At 38.6% G+C, this 23,723-nt stretch overlaps 1 protein-coding gene across 1 annotated transcript in view; it reads left to right on the top strand.

Annotated features, from left to right (window-relative positions):
* Positions 1 to 23,723, top strand: part of FHIT (fragile histidine triad diadenosine triphosphatase) — a 1,648,795-nt gene that overhangs the window by 954,526 nt on the left and 670,546 nt on the right.

Here is a 23,723-nt window from a genome sequence, read left to right as displayed (position 1 = left end):
TCTTAGTGATTACTCAGAGTGGTGATGGAAGTGAGACCAGTGAGAAGGAAGGAGGTGGGCTTGATATGTTTGAATTGGGCTACTGACCATTTGACAGGCAAGAGAGACTCATGATGTCAAAATAACTGTGATCTATGGTAATACTTCCTTCATTTGGACTTGAATTTCCCTAAGTGTGCCGGACCAGATGATGTTACAATCCACCTTTGTACTCTTTTGAAAGAAAAGATTTTTTTTAAACTTAAGTAATTCTAAAAAATGTAATTTTCCTTGAAAGGACTTTACCGTCTCACTAACCATGGCTTCAGCTCCGACAATGTCCATATTTCTGAATGCTAAATAACGGAGCAGAATCTTTTAAACTACTGTATCTCAGCTCATCCCAATCCATCCTCATCCAGGGCAGTCTAAAGACTGCTTCCCCCCGACTTGAGAACCCTGCTTGTTCAAACTGTCAGCTCTCTTGCAGTCCTGCATTCATCCAAATTGCCCATATACAGTGGCCAGTAACTATGTGTTTTAAACCCAGCAAAAGATGTAGGTGAAGGATAACTTCAATGCTGGTTTTAAAGGGAAAAGAGAAACGCCGGCTTCCCCTTTGCCCTGTGTCACCCAAGGTGCCGTCTCTTAGTCTTTTTTCCTGTGCTTGCTAATAAAAGGCATCAGAAAGAAACAGCACAAGTCACTGACTATGGAACTTCTAACCTGTCACTCTCATTTTTTCCCCCTGCCTATGCAACATTTATTCAACACTAACAGTGTGTAGCTGTCCCTGGATAGATGTTGTGCAGGCAAGCTTTAACCTAGAGCAGTCTTTACCCCTGAGATGGATGATGAAATGAAATCCCATGAGGATATGCTCTCTCCCAATTCTGAGCAGCACATCTCTGCAATTTAATCTTAGAGAATTGTCTGGGGGCACTGAGAATTGCATTATTACCAAGGATCATACAGCCACTATTTGGTAGAGGTGTGTCTTGAACTCAGGTCTTCTTGATGCCGAGGCAATTTTTCTATTTCTACTATAATATACTGCCTCATCTCTCATATCGTAGTCATCATCAATTTCTAAATTAGAAAGTCAAGAAATAACACTGGATGCAATGACTGCATGGCATGTTGGTTCGGGTTGGCTTTTCCTACCTTTTTTCTCACCATTTAGCTTCTCTTCATATTTGGTCTATGTTAATTTCTCCTTTCCTAATTTGTCTGTTTATGATTCTAGAAGTCTTTATCCCTCTACTGGCTACAGGGCTGACTTATCTCCATAGGAATTTCTCTACCACCTCCTCTAGCTCCTGCCCTTTGACCTCTCCTCTTTGTATTGTCTTCCTCATTAGAATATAAGCTCCTTGAGGGCAGAAACTGTTTTTCTCTCTACTTTTATTTGTATTCCCAGAGTTTAACAAATAGTAAATGCTTGTTGACTGACTGATTGAAGAAGTATTCTGTTTTGGAATGGTACTTGTAGGGTATGGGGCCCATGTGGAGAAAAAGGCACAATACAATTGCCATGTTATTATATAAAAGTCATATAACTATGGAAGTTAGTGGCCCAGTATGGTACATAGACAACTGTTCTACAATGGAATTATATTTGTGGGTATAAATAGTAAATATAATAGAAGTAATGACTTCACATCTTATAGGAGCCAGGGCCCAGTTAGTGTGAATAATGAATCCCCATGAGGTCATCATATATTTTTGAATTTGTCCTATTCAGAGTTATCATTATGTAAAATATGGTCATGGGCTCCAGCCCAGGGGAAATAGGCTGGCTGGTTGCTTGGTTGTCCTTTGCTCTCAAAGAGGACCAAAATGACATTACGTGTTAGAGTCAAGTAACAGTGGGTCCGACTGTGGCGGATGAGATTAATATGAGTTTGGAATGCTCTACCACAAGTCAGGCACAAATAGTCCGCGGGAATGTTTGGGGTGGATTCTCTAAATTTGCGCATCCTGCATTTCTTTTGAGCTGCTTCAGTGCTGCTTTGCTTGTAGAGCACAGCCCCTTCTCTGATGTGGGCACGCCATGCTGGGTGGTCCTGTGCCAGTGTCTCCCGTGTCACACAATCAATCCCAAAGTTCTTCAGAGAGACCTTGATAGTGTCCTTGTATCACGTCTGACCACCATGTGAATGCTTGCCCTGTATGAGTTCTCCATAAAACGTCTTTTTGGCAAGCGTATGTTTGGCATTTGGACAATGTGGCCAGCCCATCTCAGTTGCTATCTGCAGTAGAGTTGGAATGTTTGGCAGTTTAGATGGAGAAAGGACCTCAGTATCCAGTATCTTATCCTGCCAGGTGATCTTCAGAATCTTCCTAAGACAATTCAAATGGAAATAGGCATCATGAATTCAAATAACACCACTACTTCTCGAGAGATTCTTCATTCACACTAATTGGAACCTACCTATTCCATGTGTGATGTGATTTTAAAGGGTAAATCAGGATTTTTATCTCTCTATCATTGTGTACCTTCATGAACTAAGGTTTCTATTTCATGTTTGTATTTTCATTACAGCAGAGAGATGGAATGAAGGGGAAAGTGTTTTCTTACCCTAAAGTACTATACAGGTGTCAGGTACTATTATTATTACAGCAAGCCTTAAGCTAGTGGCTGAATGTTTTTCAGCGGGGAAACACGATATGAGCTGACATTGCTCTGACCACAGTATCCATCCCAGAGAATAATTATGTTTTGCTGCTCAGACTATTGATTGCCATGGGCAACCTGTTCATAGCAGAAACTCTAAAACTTTGATAAAAGTGCTATGGACAGTGGTCATTCAGTGTAGAAATTCTCATTTATTGACAAGAGCAGTTAGTTGGCACAGTGGATAGAACATTGGGCATAGAGTCAGGAAGATCTGAGTTCACATGTGGCCTTAGACACTTACTAGCTATGTGACCGTGGGCAAGTCATTTAACCTTTGTCTGCCTCAGTCTCCTCATCTATAAAATGGGGGAAATAATAGCACCTACTTCCTAGAGTTGTTGTGAATATCAAATTAGGTAATAATAATAATAAGGCACTTACCCCAGTGACCAGCATGTAAAAGGTGCATTGTAAATACTTCTTTCTGTGCCCCCATTTAAAGAGCTGTGGATAACATATACCCCAATGGGTCCTTTCTGGTAAATTCAGGTTTTATTGTGATGTTAATGGTGGTCCTATGTTATCCCCATTAGGTACCTGTTCAAATTCCTGCCCCCCCAACACTTAACAACTTTACTTGAATCTTATAGAGAGAAAAAAAAATTAAGAATTATGAAAAATCTGCCTATTCCTATCATAATTGATTACTCAATCAATAAGTTTTTATTAAGTGCATTGTGCTAGGCAATGAGGAAATAAAACCAAATATGAAATACTTCTTGTCTTCAGGGAGCTTATACTCTATGTGGAAAGAAAACATGTATACATATCAATATATAAACTCTCTGTCTCTGTCCTCTGTCTCCCTCTGTCTCTTTTTGTCCCCCTCTCTCTATAGATATATTGGTATATACACATATTTATATTTATCTATACATATATATTATATATAATAAGTTATACATATCAATATATACCAAATACATAAAGGATGTTCACTCACATGACTACTTTTTATCACCAATATAGTCATCTTAGAATAATTAGGCCTTAACAAAAAACAGGAACAAACACATAATTTGTCAACACATAATTGTGTACTTAGAAAACCTAGGGAAATCATGAAATACAAGACAAAGCAACAAAAATCACCTACATTTCTAAATACCACCACCAGAAAGAGGAACTGAAAGAGAAAGTAATTGCCCTTATAATAATAACAATATTTATCCAATATTTGAATATTAACCAATTAAGACAAATGCTTTTGAAGAAATCAAAGAACTGAAAAATGGAGCCTCAAAGTTAGTATAAGTAGAGTAAAAATGTCAATCCCTCCAAAATTAGCTTTGGTACTTAATGCAATACCAGTCAAAATAGGTTATTTTTGTAGAATTAGCTAAAGTTATTTTAAAAATTGATAGGCAAATATGAAGGACATGAGGATTAAGAACTATAAAAAAGGAAACTTCTGAATGGGGACTGGCAATGCCAGGTCTATCTGGTACTGGGAAAAGGAAAGAAAAATTGATCAATAGAAGAGAATAGAGAAAACAGGAATAGATACTGTTACAACAATTATTGTTACAGCAATATTGAAGATTGGTGCTTGGTTATTACAATTAACAGCTTTCACTTGGTTGGGTTTTTGTCCTTGTTAATGTTGTTATTTTGTCATCATTGTTGCTCTTTCCATTTACATTGTTGTTTTCCTGGTTCTGCTTACTTTGCTGCATATCAGTTCACGTAAATCTCCCTGTGCTTCTCTTACTCTTTCTTATTCATTGGAAAAAGAAATGTCATTATTATGAAATTAGTTTGGATGAATACCTCACACATGTATGCCATCTTAAATTCTAACTGGATTAGTGATGTAAATACTAAATTTTTAAAAATATGAGTGTGTGAGAAAAGGGATTTTTGTATCAAAACATTTTTGTCTCATTGAAGAGAAAATCAATGGGTTTAATTATATTTTTGTTCAACAAAAACAACAAATATAAAAATAAATTAGGAAACAATATTCACAGGTAATATATGAAATAAAAGTCTGACATTCCATATTTATAAGGAAATATCAGCCTGTCTATAGGACTAACAATTGTCCCTGGTGGGACAATTTTCAAAGGACATGAATACACAAGTTTTGAAGGAGGGAATAAAAATTGATATCTACGTAAAAAGATGCTCATATTCCTCAATAGTAAAATAAACGCAAATCAATGCAACCTTAAAATACCACCTTATACCCACTAGAATGAAAGAACAGCAAGAAAGGGGGGGCAGGGGCAGAGATAAAAATCCATTATTGTCAGAGTCATGAAGAAACAGGAATTCTAATACATTGTTGGTGCAACTATTGATGGAAATATTTTGGAGAGGACTATGACATCATGTAATAAAAGTCGTAAAACTGATATAACCTTTTAAGCAAGTATCTTCATTGCTTGGACCTAATTCCTGAAACACCATAAAAAGAAAAAGAACCAAAAAAAATCAAAAGAAAGAAAAAGAAAAGAAACCATCCACACAAAAATATGCATAGCTACTTTTTTTGAATTAGCAAAAATATCTGTAATAACTTATATGTCTCTGACATTGGAGAATAAAAGTTGGTATACAAATGTTATGGTGCCATAAGATGATAAATATAGTCACATGCAAGTAATAGGCAAAGGCCCATTGGAAGTGATGTAGACCAAAATTAGCAAAATCAGAACTGTATACACATGGACTAAATTTATATTTTTAAAGTAGAAGAAGGGAAAAAGTGAAAGAAGGAAGGAGGGAGGGAAGAAAGTAATGGAGAGAAGGAAGAATGGAAGGAAGAAGGGAGAGAGGAAGAAGGAAAGGAAAGGAGGGAAAAAGAAGGAAAGCAAGGAGGGAGGAAGGAAGAAAAGAAGGAAAGAAGGAAGGAGAATAAAAATATTTTCTTTGCTCATTTGTTGATTCATTTGGTTTTACCTCATTAAATGCTAAGCATTTTATGTAAGATTTTTATCTCTTGTTTTGTATATTTATTTGATTACTTAGTTATTAAGTTTTTTAAAATTAAAAGCAAGAAAGAAAATAAGAGCAATTAAGTTCTTTCCCAAAGTACAAAATGGTTTTTTTTCTTTTAAAGTTGATAAAATAAGGGAATGGTGATTAATTGCTTTGATACACACAGCCAGCATTACTGGTATCATCATCAGTGCACTCAGAAGGTAGAGAGTCTAAGTAGGGCATGATGGAAAAGCCCCTGATTGAAGTCAGAAGAGATGACTTGGTGTGACTTCAGGCAAATCCCTTCCCATCTCTGGACCTCACATTCCTCATGTATAAAATGATAGGTTGGGAGTAGATCATCTCTAAGACCACTTCTGGCTCTGAACTCCATAGCAATGATCCTCAACTTCTGAGTTCCTTATCTGTCTATGAGTTACATAGAGATGTGAAAAGCCACCACTACTGAATCATCTCTGCCTTGCCTTCTCTTCCCTCGCCAAGGCCAGAGCAGCTGCATTCTCATGAGGCTGGCTGCACTGCACAAAATCTCTTGGCCTTCTCATTGTCAGAGCACCTTGGGCACTCTGTGAGAGCCCCTTTGTCACTCCCTGGAAAGGAGAGATATTATTCCTAGTGTTTGTTTTGTATACCTCACACCTAGCAGAAAACCTGGCACATAATAGACGCTTAATGAATGTTTTGTTGATGACTTGTTTCTACAAGGAAACTATATTAGGGGATCCAAACAGGTAATGTACCAAACTTAGAAATAAAACACTTCGGATCATTGATTTAGTATGAGAAAGATCTTAGGCACCATCTAGTTTAGAGCCCCCCATTTTATGGATGAGGCAGCTGAGACCCAAAGAGGTGACCCAGATTTTCCAACTACAAAGTCAGTGCTCTTTCCATTACAGAACTTTGCCGTGTGTGTGTGTGTGTGTGTGTGTGTGTGTGTGTTTGCATGCACACACACCTGGATTATCCTCCAAATACTTCTCATCTATTTGCTCCTTACCTTTGCTCTATAAGTGATGGAGAACCCCAAGTATAAAATGGCAATTCTGAGGCTGAGAAAGCTCAAACGATTTACTCAAGGTGACCCAGTGAATCCAGGGCAGTACTATGCGAGGGACTCCAGCCAGCTGTCACCCAGTTGGGTCACTTTCTCCTGAACTCTATCTACTCCTTGATTCTGTGGGAATGATCCTGTTTCAGAAAGCAGCTACTCGAGGGGACCCCAGAGAGCAAAGCGAGCAGTCATTTAGGCTGTGCTGCTGGTAGATTGACTGGCTAAATAGCAGCTCTTAGAAACCACTTTACCAAAATATAGTTTGTATATCGGCAGTGAGGGTTGCTTATTCTAAGCCATAACAGTGATTCTCTCCAGCCCAGCTCCCCGATCCCTAAAAATCCTCATTTTAGAAAAATATTCCAGAGAGAACACTGAACTTCGTTCCTAGGCATTTCCAATTCTATGTAATTAGAATAGAAAGACTTTCAAGTTGGCTTCAGGTTTTAGCTTGTTATATAAATAAGTTCACAGGAATCTCAAATGCTGTACAGAAATCTGACAGCAACTATAAAAGGCTTTTGAACATTTTTGTTGCCAAAGTCCCAGGGATTGCTGGAATCTTAAACAGCCTGTTTTAAGTTCCAATTCAGAAGCTTTTTGTCATGTTTAATAATGTGGTGAATAATTCCTTTTCTGTTAGTAGTTTCCTCTTTTATAATCCACAAGGATCTTTGTGTCATGGAATAGATATTTTTCTAGAGCTATAAATTAAAGGTCTTTTCTATCCCAAACTCAAAATGGCCTTTTAATATACTGTGTCTGTAAATCCTTCTATCTAGGGCCTAAAGAGTCATTAAAATACATCTCAATGAAACCATTATATAGGTTCTATGCCTGATTTGAGGACAGCCCTCTTGGAAATGAAAAACATAAGAAACTGGATATTCATATGTGCCAGAGTAAATTTAATAGGAATCACTTTTTTTAGATTTGTATTTTTCATATTAATGTTCTCTTCCTCTTTCTTCTCCCCATGCCTTTCTTCCTCCTTTTCTTTCTTCTTTCTTCTTGTCCACTCCAGAGTGAGTTAAAAGACCTTGTGTGTCTGTTCTGAAAATGGTCTACAATAACATTGGAACTTTTGACTCCTATGTTTTTAGAAATCTATTTTTTCATAAGACAAAATAAATTTTCCATACAGTCATCTTCATACACAGTTATATGCCAGAATTTGTGGTAACATTCTGCTTTTCAAATTCATGATGATACTGTTAATTAATAATTGCTCAGGGAAGCAACATTATTCTCATTTTCTCTTACCTTTTTTTTTTAAACACATCCTCCTCATCCATAGGCACCCAATCCAATGAGCATTTGTAATCAGTACCTACAATGTGCTGGGTACTGGAATCCAAATTCAAAAGAGAAATTCATCTCTGCCTTCGAGGCACTTACATTCTACTCAGAGAGATAAAATATGTAAAGATCTAAGATAATACATGATCATTTGAGAAGATGGGAGAGGGCCATCAGCTAAGGAGACTAGGAAAGGCTTCCTGGAGAGAATGATTTGGACTTAATAGGACTGCTAAGGATCTCATTAGAGAGATTTAAGAAAACAGAAATGTCATCACTTGGTTGTCAGGGAAATTAAATAACATTACTCTAGGATCCCTCCCCTACTCCCTGATATACCAAGTTGTCCACAGACAGAATGAACTTGCAAATAAATTGAGTTAATAGAAGTATATTTATTGTTCAGGTCACAGGACACACTAGTCCAATTATGCTCTCTGTCATTCAGATGGCGGCTAGGGTATTGCATTCACCTCTGGGTGTCACAGTTTAATAAGAGTGTTGGCAAACTGGAATGAACGCGGAGCTTGGGAGAGGGTTTGTAAAGAATTCTAAGCAAACGATATTGTGTTTCGTCCTACGATGGGCTACTGAGTTAACTTCTTATCTTTTGGTAATGCCACAGCTTTGAGGATGTTTGGGACCACCAGGCTTCTTCCAGATGGTATAGCCTATATAGTGATGGATTCTGCACCAATCCTGCCTTGTACTGTTTATTTGCTGTGTGACCCTGGGCAAGGCACTTACTCTCTTCAAGTCTCTGTTTAGTCATCTGTAAAATGGGCATAATGAAAACACCTAAGTCACAGGGTTATTTACTTATTGGTCTGCACATCCTAAGCATACTTTATTTTTTTTTAGATTTTTTTTTTAAATTTAGTGTTTTATTTTTCCCCAGTTACATGTAAAAACAATTTTTAACATTTGCTTTTAAAACTTTGAGTTCCAAACTCTCTCCTTTCCTCCCTTCCTACCCCTCAACCCCCGCCATTGAGAAAGCAAGCAATTTGATATAGGTTATACGTGTGTAGTTACACACAACATGTCCATAGTAGTCGGTGTCACAGGGTTATTTTAAGGATTAAAAGACATAGTACAAGTTAAGTGCTTCAAAAACCCTAAAGTGATATATAAATGGGTCAGGATTGCTGGAGTTTTTGTTTGTTTTGTTTTTAGTGTGGCTAGGTGATCCAGTGGATGGAGCATTAGGGTATGAGTCCTGGAATCAGGAAGACCTTAGTTCAAATTCAGCCTCAGACACTTACTAAGTTTGTAACCTCTCTTTGCCTCAATTTCCTCAACTGTAAATTGGGGATAATAATAGCACAGGGTTATTGTGAAGATCAAATAAGGTGATATTTGTAAAGCACTGAGCACTGAGTAAAGTGCCTGGCCCATCGTAGATGCTATATCAATGTTAGCTATTATTTTGTTTTTGTAAAGAGACATGTCCTGGATAATCATGTGGCCCCGACACTCCTTAACTGGGGCACCATGGGCAAAATCTCTTAATGTCTTTGAGCTTCAGTTTCTTCATCTGTAAAGTGGGAGGAAATTCGATTCAATGCAATAAATGTGGGTGGTCTGTTTAGCACCTAGCACTAAACCAGGCATTTTACTGGATGGTGGGGATTCAAAGACCAAATGAAATGGTCCCTTCCCTCAAGAAACTTACCTTCTACAATGGGAAAAGAACACATACACATAAAAGTAAATACAAAGTCTACCCAAAGTATGTGCTAGGGGTGGGGGGCAACACGGGTCTCACGTACAGACCAGTTTATTGACAACAGATCGGAGAGGGTAGCGCAATGTGTGATTCATACACTAGAGGTCTGGGCCTGATGTGTGTAGTAGGTATGACGGACAGCCTGTGTGCACCACTGATATTGGGAGACAGTGAGGAAGGCACCCATCACATTGGGTAGACTTACGGTGGCCATTTTATGAGAAAACATGGGCACGAATTTCACAGGATGAGCAGGCATCAGCGGGTTAGGAACTCTTATCTAACGCCTAAACTATTTATGGAATCAGAGACAAAATGCATGATTCCTCTGTACTCTTTTCTCCCCATGATGCTCCACCCTACTATGGTATATGCAGGTACTCTCCTGTTTGGCCCTCATACTCCTCCATCTCACACCCAAAAGCATCTTACTGATGACCCCCAGCTCACTGTGGAGAACTTTACTTCCTCCCCTGTGCCCTTGGCATGTGCAGATTTAAAGTTATCATGGTGTGTTTTGCAGTCAGTACCCTCCCTCTGGAGCCTAATTTCCCTTTATCTCATGGCCATAGTGGTAAGTCTTCCTGCTATTATCCTTCCGTGGCATCATTGTCCTCAGTTATATAGCAACTTCCTAACCTTATGACCAGACCTTAATCTCAGGTAAACAATAATTCCTAGAGTACTGACATACTCCTTGTCAAGAAAGAGTGAGTATGTGTGTATGGGGGTGGGGGCAAGGGAGATTGGGGTGGGATATTTTTACAGTATCCCTTGAAACCACCAGGGATGTCTTCAGATTTCATATCCTTGCATCTGAAGCAATTCTTTCCCAGGCTTATGGCACATATCCCAGATCTTCAATCACGTGGCTGATATAGTCAAGAAGACCCCAGTTCAAAGCACTTACTAGCTGTGTGATCCTGGCCAGAGTGCCTACTATGTCTGAGACTCAGTTTCCTCATCTATACGATGGGGATAATAATAGCACCTACCTCACTGAATTGCTGTGAGGATCAAATGAGAAACGGAAAAGCTTTTGACAAATTTTTAAAGTACTCTATAAATGTCAGCTGCACCTACGTCCGAGGCTTGTCGTGAGGACAGAAATGAGATACTATTTGTAAACACCTTGCAAGCTTTAAAGCTAGCTTATTATTGTTATTGTTTTGTTCTTAAAAGAAGTGATAGGGATACAGAAGTTGACAGCCTATGAAAACCTTTCTGTCAAATGTACTTGTCAAGTATGGCACAAGTTCTCTTTAAAGGTAGTGAGCTCTCCGTCACTAGAAGTGTTTTAGTAGATTCCAGGATTCTGGGGTTCTGCTGAAGGAATTTTTTTAGGTGGGATGGGAGACTAGATAGTGCCTGACACATAGGAGGCACTTAATCAATTCTAGTTTACTGACTCTCAGCTCCCTGGATTCTGGGAAGTAGGTCTTCCAGACTTACATACAGATGGAAATATATCTTCTGGGTGGTGTTAGATTAGCGGTTTTAATTGGGGAAATGGATCAGCCAATGTTTCTGATGTGTTAACTTGTCAGCCTGTCTCATACGCAAACATTACGTGGATTGTGAAATGAATTACTGCCTTTGATTTGGGCAGAAATGGTGATGGGTTGTGGTTATTTATAGGTTTGGATTATAGTTACATTCATTTTATTTCCGGTCCATATTTTAGATGGTTACTCATGACAGGTAAACATTTAAACCAACAAAGCTCTTTCCTTTCCCCGTGGAATAGTGAATCCCTGGTTTAAGGATTAGCATTGGTGTGAGGAGAAGGGAGACTTTAGCTACAGGTTCTGCCAAGGCCAGCTCACCCTCTCCCTTGTCTGCTTTTGACTTCCTCACCCTACCACTAGATGTCCTTAGAAATGGATCTCACAGATAGTCCTTCCAGTGGTGCAGATAGCAACCCATTTGTACACTTCTATCTTATGTCTTTTTGTCTATTTCCTCCTATCAGTGCTGTTGTAAGATTCAAACGAAGTAGCCTTACATACCCATATGATTGCTCGCTGTTATTATGCATGTATGAATGTGTTAACTTTAGTTTATACTGTATACAATTTTATACTTACTTCTGTCCCCTACTAGAATGTAAGCTCATTGAAAGTAAGAATTGTATGTGTGTCGCCATCACCCAGGACAGTGCCTGGCATACGGCAGGTGTGGTGTAAATCTTTGTGGATTGACTGATACTTACTTACACAACCCAGTAATGGAGGTTTGAAGACAGGCACCAGGCTCCTTTGGGGGCTGTGTGCTCTGGTGCCTCATTTTCTGTAGGTGTGAAAGTTGTGTTTGCCAAAATCTTAGACCTGAGGTCGAACTGCTGACACAGAACAGAAAAGACAGAATGGTGGGAAGGTCGGTGGTTTGCCGGGTTATTCCTTGACCTTTCAGTTCTATTAAAATGAAAGGAAACTAAGTGAGTCTATTTCTTTTTTGTGTTCTAAACCCATTAGTAGAGGAGGAAACAACATTTATATAGGCAGCATTGAGCATCTCTAGTGTAAGTTTGTCAGATTTTTAAAGAACAGTTTCATTACTTTTGCCCTCGTAGATTGGCCCATAAGTTGCAAGGAAAACTCCAGGGTATCTCTGTTTCACATTGAAGTCTTTTTGTACCTGCAGAATATCTTCTATGGTAAAAGACATAGGTATTTTAAGAGTACCAGTGGATTCTTCATGAATACTAACAGACAAGAAGCCATATATAAATGCTTACTTAATGGAGCCCAATCACAATGCATTTTATAGAAGGTAGAATAATGTATGCTAAAATGATAGGTCCCTATGTGTTCCTTTTCCTGTTCCTATACAGAGAGGTAGCATTGGGCACCATGGATAGGATGAGACTCAGGAATACCCTAGTTCAAATCCTCCTCTGCTACTTCATGGCCAGCTCTGAGATCATGAGCAAGTGACTTCACATTCTGGGTTTGTTTTCTGATTGGAGGGCAGCTAGGTGGCACAGTGGATAGAGTGCTGGGCGTGAAGTTGCGAAGACATAGATATGTGACCCTGGGAAAGTCACTTGACCCTGTTTGCCTCAGTTTCCTCATCTGTAAAATGAGCTGGAAAAGGAAATGACAAACCGTTCCTATCTCTGCCAAGAAAACCCTAATGGGGTCACTGGGGATGTGACTGAACAACAGCAGAGTGGTGATAATAGTGCCTCTACTACCTACATCACAGGGCTTTTCTGAGGTTCAAATGAGAACCAGTACTCCACCTGCTTTGCAAATTTTTGTATGTCTATTATAATTGTGTTAGGCACAATGTTTTTATTTTATTTTATTTTATTTTAGGCTATTGGGGTTAAGTGACTTGCCCAGGGTCACACAGCTAGTATGTGTCAAGTGTTTGGTCTGAGGCCGGATTTGGACTCAGGTTCTCCTGACTTCAGGGCCAGTGCTCTATCCACTGTGCCACGTTGCTGCTCCCTGTTAGACACAATGTTAAGTTATAAAAAAAAAAAAAGGAAGGATAAAAGAAAGGAAAGGAAAGAAAGAAAGGAAGTTCTCTTCCAATTCTAGGATTCTGGAAAAGAAAAAAAGGGAAAAGAAAGGAAAGGAAAATATAAAGAAAGGGGGCAAAATGCAAAACAAACAAAAAAACTCAGTCCCTTCCCTTAAAGAGCTTTCAGTTGAAATCACTATGATAGTTTAGATGTAATTATTTGTTAACATAAAATATACAAATTATTTTAGACAAATAAAAGTATTTGGCATTTCTATCCCTGGTGCACAGCACAGTAACTGGTGTAATAATAAAGGGCATAATAAATGTTTGTTGAGTCACTGAAAGTGGTCTTAGAAATCCCTTAGATGAGTTAGTATGCACCTTTCCAGCTTAGCTAGTGAGTTCTCCAGGCCTTTCTTGCTATAGACTTATACATCCTACGATATCTTAGTGTAATGTGGTCATGCTTTAATAAATCTCATTAGAGACTTCAGTCAGTCAGCTAGTATGTGTTAAGTATCAGCTATGTGCCAGGTACTGTGTTGAGCTTACAAATAAAGGCTAAAGAGACAAGCTTGAGGAGCTCACAGTCTAGTGGGGTTAATATACTTTGCCTCCAAAGCCGGCTTAAATCCAGAAGGTGGTTTCCTTGCCTTGCAGTGACACTCTCCCATCAGTGGATTATCCTTTTTTCATGAAAATTTTCAACCCAGATGTTTAGGTAACCTGGAGAAACCTTTGACCTGCAGTGATCCCTACCTTGTTTCTTAACCTCACTCTCTGACTGGCCTGGGTGGCACAGTCATACCATCTGCTCAATCATCTGAAGTCACTATTTACTTCTGAGACAAGAAAACTGGCCTCCCTGTTGTGTGTGTGTGGCTACAACAGTTGATGTGTTTCCAAAGAGAAACTGCAGCGAATTTCTTACAAGAGAGGGCCTGGTGAGATTCTCCTAGAAATTCAACAAGATTCTATGGCAATATTTTTGAAATTAATTTATCACATTGTTCCAAAAGTAGCAGGATGCATTTCCAAATAAAGTAGGCTAGTGTTTGACATTAAGAAACATAAATTTCAATGGCACTAAGGACTCGAGTTTTAGAGCTGGAAGAGATGTGAGAAGCCATCTGGTCCAACCCCCTGGTTTTATACATGAGGAAAGGAAGATAAACAAAGTGACTTTTGCCCAAAGAATACATAATCAACGTCAGAGTTGGGCTTAGAACCCAGGTCTCCTGATTAGGCGTCCAGCATCCTACCAAGTTAAATAAATTTTGAAAGCTGGTATTATCTAACCCACACAAGACAGGACTCACTTTAGAAAAGCCTTTCCTTGAAAAGCAGTCTGTGTCAGGGCTTTATATATTAATAAAATCAGGGATTTTGAAATTTATAGTCTTGTCTGTTACTAATATCAGCCCCTTATGTGGCCAGACACTCAGAGAAATGATTCAACTTACATTAACATTTCCCCTGATTTTCAGGAGAACATCTGTTTCTCTTATTATATTCACTGTGGTCCAATGTCACACTTTGTCTACCAAGATTCTTTCTTTTTAAGATATTCATTTTCAGGAAATAAATGCTTTGTTCATGGAAGGTATTTGAGGTTTATGGGTGAATTTGTTCTCATTTTCCTGTTTGTTCTTCAGATAAACCTGGTAATATCTATTCCTCCTTCTTCCTTTTATAAGGTATTTTGTTATAAATCTCTCTTTTTATGATTCTCAATGCCTGCTTCATTTTTTTTTTATTAATTCAAACTGACCCAATGCTTAGCCGTCGGTCTTCACTTACTGATTATTTATAACATGTGGATGGTATCCTTCTGCCATTAATTTTTAATGAATTGGCTCTTTAATGCATAATGTCTAATAAAGGTAATCACCAGGACCCACTGTCATTCTGCAATGTCCTGGAAACTTTTTTGTGTTCCTATAACTATTGAAAGCATGGCGCCAGCTTTCCTTATTGACCTCCCAATACGCCTACTCTCAACTTTATTCTTACTATTTAGTGTATGTTGCCATATACTATGGAATTCTAATAATTACAGATAAATCTAAGAGCCTTGGAATACTTTACTTGAAGGGCCAGACCTTCACAAGTTGAATAAGTATTCTAGAAAGCTATTTCTTGTTCACATCATGGTGTGCAGTTAGAGAGACACCCTAGGGAGCTTGTTCACTTGTACATATATCTGGGACAGATCTGACAAATGGACAAAATATTAGGCCCAGAAACAAATGGGGATGGGTTGGGGAGAGCAGACTGGATTGCCTTCAGAAATCTACAAAATGCCTTCAATGACCCTTGACTTCTTCTAGAAACAAAGGCCCATTTTTTCAACCCAGTATTCTACTGGTGGGGTTCTTTGGCTACAAGTCCTAGAATACCACATTTTCTAGAGGAATAAAATTAGGTATTATGCAGAAGCCAACAAAGAACTCCCTGGTGAATGGGAGCAGGGAGCCATATATAACAAATAAGTAACTTCTGGGTCATGAGGTCAGCAAGATGGCAGACTAGGCACTCTCTCTGGTCCCCACTGACTCTCAAAAACAAATAAAAAAACTCAAAAAGTGGTACCAGATGTGGCATGGTTATGGCTGAATTCACCAGAAAAAAAAAACAACAACTTGAAACCCACCACCACCATCACCATCATTGGGCATTTCTTAAGAGCTTACTACATTCCAAGCATTGTGCCAAGAGCTGGGGATTTAAAAAAAAAGACAAAAATAGTGCCTAGCACCTAGTAGATACTCATTAAGTTTTTGCTGGATTGTACTGATCTAGTTAACAGGAGTTTTTAACCTTTTTTAGAGTCATGTACTCCATTAGCAGTATGGTGGAACCAATGGACCCCTCAGAATCAAGTTCTTAAATGCATGAAATAAAATACATGGGATTATAACAGAAACCAATTATATTAAAGGGCAGTGATCAAAATATTTAAAAACAAATGCAGGGGCAGCTAGGTGGCGCAGTGGATAGAGCACCGGCCTTGGATTCAGGAGGACCTGAGTTCCAATCCAGCCTCAGACCCATAACACTCAAGAGCTGTGTGACCCTGGGCAAGTCACTTAACCCCACTGCCTTGCCCAAAAAAACCCAAAAAACAAAAAAGATTTCAGCTCTGGCTTATATCAGCTCCAGAGGAGTTGGCAACACTCACTCCTTTCTCCCTGCTCTAAGATGGACACAAGGAACCAGGATTATTTAAAAATCATTACTTGACTCCTCAACCTTGATCTTTCATCTGTTAAGAGACTGATGCACTGGATTATTGCAGCCCCTGCCCCCACCAGGGACATTTTTGAGCCAGGATCTGAGAAGCAAATTGGTGAATTTATATCAAACTGGATTTTATGCCACATATCTTTAATTAAGCAGTTTTGGGTCCTTCCACCCCCAACCTATAAGAAAAGGCTGCATCCAGAGAAAGAGCTGATAAATAGAAGTATTTATAGAATGATTTTATGTGTGTGTGTGTGTGTGTGTGTATGTACACACACCTATTTGTGTCTAATGGTGACCATCTCTAAGACAGGTGGGGGGCAGAAAAAAATTTAAAAAGAAATTTACATTATAACTTTGTTGTATATTTAAAAGGAATAGCAAATTAAATATAGCAGATTTGCAATTCCATGTGAAATCATATTTTTTATTACGCTGTTACAGAAATGCTTATTTTATTCCACAAATTACAAAAGAGAGAAAGAAAGAAAAAAAAAGGAAGGAAGAAAGGAGGAAGGAAGGAAGGAAGGAAGGAAGGAAGGAAGGAAGGAAGGAAGGAAGGAAGGAAGGAAGGAAGGAAGGAAGGAAGGAAGGAAGGAAGGAAGGAAAAAAGATAGATCTTGGGCAAGTCACTTAACCCCAATTGCCTCACCCAAAAAACAAAAAACAAAGAAAAAAAGAAAAGACAACCAGTAGGGCCATTCTTTGGTATAGACCAGATGGCCTCATGTGCTTAAAGCTCTACTATCTGGGCTGATACATATGAAAGGGTGAAAAAAAAATGGAAATTTGTTCCGTTACATTCGACAGAACAAGCTTCTTTCTCTTTGATCCTCTCATCTTTCTTACAATTAGATGAACCTGTTTTGCAATTCTCAACCATGTCTGCTTTGGACTATGAAGTAACTTGGAAATCCACAATCCTCAAACTGAAAGAAGAACAGTAGATATTGATGTTGTGAGCCCTTTCCAGGCGGGTGGCAGATGCAAGCTCACCATAATCAATCGGTGAGCATCACATATGTGTGCATATTTTATTAAATACCCCCAAGCACAAGACATGGCAGGCAGCATACCCAATTAAGGTGAAAGATACACAGTAGAACTTGCCAGGAGTCCAAAAGCCTGCCAGACCCCTCTGAGATTATGTCCAATTAATGCTGAACATATCTTGTTTGCACATAGTTGTTCATATGTTGTCTCACTCATTCCACTGTGAGCGCCTTGAATGCTGGGGCTCTTTTGTCTTTCTCTGTTATCTCCAGGCTTAACAAATGCTTGTTGTCTTGGCTTGACTTAAGACAGAGAAGTCATTTCGCCAATAAAAGCCCCAGCCACATGACATAACTGATCCTGATTGTGAACAAGTTCTATCTTAATGATTGAGTTGCACTGTCTTTAACACACACACACACACACACACACACACACACACACACACACACACACAAATACATATATTCTGCTGTCTAACAACCACACATTACATAGGTTGGTTCCAACAATGATCATTTTTGGAGCATATCAAAAGATCACTGATTTAGAGCTGTTAAAGGCCATTAAGTCCACCCTCTGAGGCACAGAGACTTTTCCCCGCAAGTGGCTGAGCTGGGATTTGAACCAAGTTCTTCCTAATTCCCAGTCTAGTACTTTGACTTCAATGTCACACTTCCTCCACAGTGGATCTCTGTTTTGTGATGTACTTGAATGTGGTAACTATGATGAGGAGCTGCCATCTGAGCATTAAGAGCCAACATGTGATTCTATCAGTGTAGGAAAATGGTGGAAAGTTCATTCCCAGTGTAGAAACCCCCTCCGCCAATGTGGATCGGCCACTATTTTGTCACTGAGAGTTTTGAAGATTTTCCGGGGGGGCACCAAGAGGTTAGGTGGCATTTATGCAGCTTTTGAACACTTGCAACGCAAAGTCTATTTTCTGTTTGAGTCTCACCCCAACTCTGTGAGGTGGGTGCTACAGGAATTACTATCTGCATTTGACTTATGATGAACCTAAGAATCAGGGAAGCCCAGGGCTTCCCCATGGTCATACATCTAGAAAATGTCAGAGAGAGGATCTGAACCCCAGTCTTCCTGACTTCTAGCCAGGCACTCCACCCACTCCTCCATGCTGTGTCTCAAGTTGTTAAACTATATGAGCTCTTTGTCTGCAGTTTGGAAATATCTGTTAATAAGGAATGTGTATTTTCATGCTATTTGTGGTGACAAAATTTGATCATTGTAAGCCAGTCTGATCAATCAACTTTAAAGGTGTATAGTCATCTTTCATTGTTTATTGAAAACGTGAAAAAACAAAACAGGGTATAAAATGGGGACATCGACTTGTATATTGGTAATCAAAAGGAAAGAACTTCCATGTCCTAAACACATCTTGGATGGGCTTTGTTAATAATTAAAGCAAAATGACCAGGACTATGAAAGACATGAGTTAATACTCATTAATTTGCAGATACACAGATAACATCTATGTATAAATCTCAATTATTATCTTTGAAAAGAGCACACAGATGCTTTACATTTTAAATCCACAAAGAGAGATGTACACTTTTTTCATACCTCTGCACTTTTCAAAACCCAGTCATTCTATGATTTAAACCCTTATGAAAGCTCTTTCAACATGTCCTTCATAAAGACTGAACTGTCACCGAAGGATCAGCCACCATTAAAAAATGCCTTCAAGTCGAATCAACCAGCCTAGAACTCTGACTGTACCATTATGTTAATTGCTGCCTTGAAGTGGTTATTTATTGTCATACTGCTTATAGACAATGACTAGATCCATGTCCCAGAAACAGGCAGGCTTTTCCTTTTAAGCCAAGGAATAACTTTTCTAATTTGATAAAATGCTCTTTTCAGTTAGAGAGGACTGAATGAAAATAGGAAAGTTACATTTAATTTTAAGCTTAATACAGAAATTTATGCACATTCTAAAATCATCAGCTCATTTTTCAACAAACTACAAGTTGGCAACGAGTTATTAAGCCAAAAATGTCAAGTGATTTTGCTCTAATATTTTAATAGAGTACAACTTTAAAAAGTGGCATCAGACACAAAAGCATATATATGTGTATATAAGAATGCACACACACATATACCTATCTCTGTATCTCTCTATACACACACATATACATATACAGTGTGCTGTTAAATGTTAAAACTGGCTCTCAAAAAAAAATACCACACTTCCAAGCTAATCAAGCTAAGGGGTGTGTGTGTGTGTGTGTGTGTGTGTGTGTTTCAGTTGTTTGACTATTTGTGAGCCCATGGACCATAGAATGCCAGGTTCTTCTGTCCAAGCTCATGGTCATTGCTTCCACGACATTATCTATCCATCTCATCCTCCAGTATCCCCTTTTTCTTTTGCCTTCAGTCTCTCCCAATACCAGAGTAAAGATATCTCTATACATGTATAGCTGTATCTATACACACATATATACACATTTATGTATCTCCTTTTGTGTGTGTGTGTGTATATATATGTATTCTTCTTATGACTAATTTTCCTGTTCCTAATGCCCCCACCCATAGATCAGAGATATATGAAATCCCCCTTTCACTTCATAAGCCAAAGCTTTTAAGTGTGTATTTCAATTCCATTCAAAAAATATTTCTGAATCAAATCAAACATTTATTATGTGCCTGCTATGTGCCAGGCACATAGGGCTTCTTAAATCCTATTAAAATTAATTCTCTATAATTAGTCCAGTCTGTTATGCTTCAAGATATAACAACAAAACATGAGTTTTATTTGATAGGTAAATCTTTTGTTACCTTCCTTCTATGGTGCTCTTCTCTCCCCTCCCTCTCTTCCTTCTCCCTATCACTCCCACATATTATGATATTCTCAAAGCAGAACTCATTTCTGCAACCAAAAACTCAGTCCTGCTCTGAGACACAGGCCACTTAAATTTGAGTGTCTTGCGATACTTTTTGCTGAAAATTCATTAGCTCAATTTTTATGCTCTAATATGTTTAAAAAAATAAGTTCCCTATTTGAGTCATGTTTTATAATCAGATAAAGAGTTGTTTTGCCAAGTTTTTCATTGATACAGTGCTCTGACGGGCTTTTCAACCAGGTAGTCCGTGAACTAAGATTGGAAAAATAACAAGTTACATCTTTATTTTCACTCACAAATGTTGAAGGGGATGTGGAAAAATTGGAACACTAATTCACTGCTGGTAGAAATATGAACTGATCCAACCATTTTGGAGAGCAGTCTAGAATTACAACCCTAAGAGTTAGTAAACTGAAACTTAACATTTCTTCAATTATTCATTCAAAAAATTATTCTGAAGAGATCCACTGGCTTCACCAAACTGCCAAAGGGATCTCACACACACACACACACACACACACACACACACACTCTCACGCACGACTTAGAATCCCTACTTTAAAGGAAAGACATTTTGTCATCTGCATATTTCAAATTAAGTCACTTATAAAAATTATCTGAACCATTGAGAAACAACTTAGGAGAATTCTAGATTTCATGACAGGTGTTTAGAACAATTCCATTTCATTAGGAGCTTTAATCCATAAAAACCCAACTTCCTGTGCAGGTGCTATTACTGTTTAAACATTCTCTTTGAAGCAAATAAACAAGTAGAAAACAATAGCCTAACTAAGCAAAGGTAGGTCTGTCTGAGAGACTCTAATAAGGAATGTTAAGGGGAAGGAGAACATCTTTTTATGAGGATGAAAGCGAAATGTCCCAGACTACGCATATATCCTCAAAAGCAAAACACCAGGGTGCCTGCGAAAAACCACCAGGAATTACTGATCTCCTGAGAAGAGCTGAAGAACAATGGAAATCACTTTTAACTGTATTCTCCCCAGTGGATACATGGACAAAATAAAGGCCAAAAAGCCCCCCCACAAAAAACCACAACTCGAAGAAACATGAGATTGTAAACTAGCTACTTCAATTCAGTCTCCAGGGACTGAAAACACTCACCGCAGACAGTGTGAAGAATTTGAATGGGAAGAGTTGTTTTTTAAGTTCTTAATACCTGCGCCTATCATTCTCCTATTGGTCATTTTCTTAGCTAATAATTATAGCATACAATTGAATTCAATTAGCATTTATTAAGCTTCTTCTCAGGACAAGGCACTTTCTAATATGGACTCACGCAGCCACTTCCATTGTACAGGTCCCTCACCATCTCTCATCCGTCCTTTCATTATCTACCCTCCATTCCATTACCAGTGTTCTTCAGTGTATGACCATGTTGGTCCCCTACTCAATAACCTCCTAAAACTCCATTACCTCCAGAATATAATTTAAACTTCTGCTTGGCATTTAAAGCCCTTCACAGCCTGGCCCCTTTCTGTCCCAGGCTTCATACACTTTACTCTCCCCTCCACAAACTTGATCTAAGTGACACAGACCTTTTTACTGTTTTTCACACAATACTCCACCCCAGATCGGGCATTTTGTACTGGCTACCCCCATGCCTAGAATGATCTCCCTTCTCACCTCCAACTAGCTTCCTTACAGTAAGACTCTCCCCTAGTCCCTTCTCTCTGAGATCATCTTCCATAGTGTTTGCATGTTGTCTTCATTAGAATGTGAGCTCCTTAGCAGACACCATGTTTTTGTCTTGTTTTTTCTTCCCCCTTGTGTCTCCTCAGTATTAGTACCTGCTACATGGTGAGCACTGAATAAAATGCTGTTGGCCAACTGATAAGACTTTAGGTACCACAACCATCCTTGTGAATTGGTGGCCGATAGGCCACGGGAGTTAAGGAAATTGATCAACTATGAATCCAGGGTCTTTGAAGAGACATTATATATATTAAGGTATCCATTATTATTAGAAGTGCAATTGGGGTAGACCTGTGAACCAGGTATTGAACTTCTTTAGAAAGAAACAAGACTGATCTGGACCAGGTGATGTAATTAAATGGATTAAGCCTCAAAGGTTGGTGAATGAGGGGAGATGAGGGCTGAGCTAGTCTTGGGGGGGAGAATGTGCCCATTTCCCACCTCAATCCTGGTATGTTACAGATATATATAAAGAGTACCCCGATCAGGAGAGCAGGCCATTTAGTATTCTAGAAGGAGGAAGGTTTCCCTGACAAGCAGCATGACAGGAAGAGGCATGGGTGGAAGGCTCTTTGTTAATGACAGTGAATGTGGAGGGAAGTGATTCAGATAGGGTTGCTTTACGCAATCAACTCTAGATTATCTGATTTGGTGTTATCAGTGATTTATTTTATACCTCATGCCAATATGACCCTACTTAAAATAACCAAAGCAAAATCCTTTTAGTATGAAACCTCAGATGCATTTAAAATGCTGCACACTCTTCCCCCAAACTGTTTTCTAGACTTTTTTTTTTTTTCGGTCATTACTCTCAGCCAAAAGAATCTAGTTGATTTCCCAATTTTTCATTCCATTTATCTGCTTTGGTCTCTTTATCTGTAAGCTCCTTGAAGACCGGGGACTTTCTCATGCCCTCTTAGCACTGTGCCTTGCATACATTAGGAACATAATAAAATTTCTCCAACTCAAGATCAGAGTTCATCATTTTTGTTCCTTTTTAGTGTTCTGAATGCAATAAAGAACGGTCTTCACCTTACACATAAGAGGTACTAGGTGGATCAGCCTCCTGAAGAAGCCAATACTAGGCTTAGAGTCAGCGATGTGGTTAGACCCTGCCTGTGCTACTCATGACCTGTGTATTGTCCATCACTGGCCAGACCACCTCACCCCTCTCAATCTCAATGCACTTACGTGAACTGGGGTTAATTTTCCAAACTATATAAACATGAGCTGGATATATACCTATCCATACTATATAAGTGGGTAAAAAAGTGAACATATAAATTATGTTGTTTTGAATTTTCAGTACTGCAGACTTTTAAACAATTGTGAAACAATGTAATTTGCACTAGATACATACACTTAACTGCACTATTATCCCCAGGGAGCAGTAACCCCAAGGACAACTAGGAATATCAACAAAACCTGGAAAAATTAATCAAAGGTTTTTCTGTAGCACATATTCAACGTTGAAAAGGTCATTAGGTAAAAGGCAGGTGTTGTCTACTGAGACCTTTGTATTTTGGACTTAAATGGCTGCAAGATATGTAATACAACACTTTTACAGCAAATGAACCTGAAATTTTCCTAAATGCTTCTATATCGTATTGTCATAATGTTCAATCTTTTTGCTTATCTTATATATCAGGGACACTTCTTGAGATCTCTGAATGACATCCAGGTTTCTAGTTAAATCTCAAAATGATTTATTAAGGCTTTTTTTAATTAAAGTACAAAGAGTACCTCTTGGTT

This window comes from Phascolarctos cinereus, unplaced genomic scaffold (assembly GCF_003287225.1).
Source record: "Phascolarctos cinereus isolate Bilbo 61053 unplaced genomic scaffold, phaCin_HiC Scaffold_4;HRSCAF=312, whole genome shotgun sequence".
Classification (NCBI taxonomy): domain Eukaryota; kingdom Metazoa; phylum Chordata; class Mammalia; order Diprotodontia; family Phascolarctidae; genus Phascolarctos; species Phascolarctos cinereus.
This window is presented reverse-complemented; position numbering and strand designations above follow the sequence as displayed.